This window comes from Nematolebias whitei, chromosome 12, assembly GCF_014905685.2.
Source record: "Nematolebias whitei isolate Nwh7 chromosome 12, NemWhi1, whole genome shotgun sequence".
Taxonomy (NCBI): domain Eukaryota; kingdom Metazoa; phylum Chordata; class Actinopteri; order Cyprinodontiformes; family Rivulidae; genus Nematolebias; species Nematolebias whitei.
The window spans coordinates 48,295,284-48,297,356 of NC_056509.1; positions in this window are offsets into that span (position 1 = coordinate 48,295,284).

Consider the following 2,073-nt stretch of genomic DNA (forward strand, 5'->3'; position numbering starts at 1 on the left):
AGGATGGTATGATGACAGGATGGCAGGATGGTATGATGACAGGATGGCAGGATGGTATGATGATAGGATGGCATGATGGCAAGGCAGCGACACAGAAAACTCCACAAGTGTGCCGTGGTCATACCTGTAGCGTGGATGTGCATTGTAGATGGAAACAAAGTTAAAAGAAGAAGAACAGGAACAAAAAAAGATCGAGTCGAAGCGGAGCTCCCGTCAGTGCAGCCATACTGCAGCGCTCGTGACGCCACACCAGTGAAATGAACCAAAGGTGACACCAACAACCTGATCCCAAACACTAGAAAATACAAGAAATCCTGTGGCTTTCCACCCTGAGGCCAACAACCATCACAGCAAAGGCTGTGGACAACAGAACACCACCCGGGTTCAGACCTGAGGCCGTTCCTCCCAGTCAAGCCCCTCCAGGTCACACTGTCATAATCCACGTGGGCATTGAAGTCCCCCAGCAGAATGAAGGAGTCCCCAGCTGGTGCAGCTTCCAGCATCCCTGCCAAGGACTCCAAGAAGGTCAGATACTTTGAACTACCGTTTGGCGCATAGGCACATCAACAGTGAGAGCCTGTCCCCTCAACCTGAAGGAGCAGGGAAGCTACCCTCTCACCTACCAAGGAAAACTCCAACACACAGGCACCAAGTCAGGGGGCTAAGGGTAGACCCACACTGGGGCTGGGCGATATGGACCAAAATGAATATCTCAGTATTTTAAGATAAATCACAATATACGATATTATATATATTGTATAGATAAATACATATTTTTTCTTTCCATAAATAATAAAAATATATTTCAGAGTCAAAGCTTGGTCCCAGTTGTCCCACAGGCACATTTGTTAACAATAGCTGCAGCTACAAAATAAATGTCTAAAAAAATAAACTGTTTACATATAATAAAGTTTGTTTTAGACCTTTTTTTAACGTGTATTAAATAATAATCTTCCCCAGCTGCACCGCCTTCACTGTGTTAGACGTGTGTGAACGGCAGCAGGGAGGGGCTGCTTGTATTCAGCGAGGGAGGAGGAGGCGGAGGAGGAGGAGGAGGAGGAGGCGAGGGGTTGCTGGCTGCGCAGAAAAACAACGGTCCACATATTTTCAAGTCTTACAGCGAGACGAGGCAGCGCCACAGTAAATCAGCAGCTGATCATATCAGTAAAAACACACTAAAGTTAGCCGTCTTGTTAGCTGCTAAAGACCGTGTTTGTATTGATATGATCAGCTGCTGATTTATTCACTCACCTGTCATAAGGCAGAGCACAGGTAAGAGTTTCGTACCGTAGTTTGTCTCAGGGAAGGAAGCTTCACAGCTGCAGCACCTCGTTTAACACACGCTTCATACTCCACTTTAGAACGCCGTTTAAAAAATGGTGAAAAAGTTTGTTGTGCTCGAACAATTTCGTTGGGACTTGTTTTCGTCATTGTCAACAGAAAACGTTTTTCTGTTGCACACCTGACAAACTAGATCCAAACCATCTCCAAATAACAGAGCCATTATTAGTTTCCTGTTTCTGCGACCCGCTGCCGCTCCTTCTGTAGCTGCTACGTGCCGCTCCACCTGGAGAGAAGCAGGAGGAGAGCGCACGGGTGGGGGTCGTGTGGGAGAAGCAAGAAGACTGCAGAGCCAGCAGATTTTCATCTAGAACTATATTGTTTATATCCAAATAACAGTTTATATCGCAAATAAAATTATTTTTTTTATTTTTGACATATCGATATATCGCCCAGCCCTAACCCACACCAGCTCTCACCATTGGAACTCCAGAGTGGAATAAGGTCCAGCCCCTCTCAAGGAGACCGGTTCCAAAGTCCATGCTGTGCGTCGAGGTGAGCCCAACTCCAGAACATCTCGTCAGCACCTCTCAACCTCACGCACAAGTTCAGGCTCCGTCCCCAGAGAGGTCACGTTCCATGTCCAAGAGCAGCTTGGGTAATCCAGGCTCAGAGCGCCAAGGCCCCACCTTCAGCCACTTCCCATGGAGCAGTGAGATAACACTAGTGAGATAATACTAGTGTGATAATACTAGTGAGATAATACTAGTGAGATAATACTAGTGAGATAAT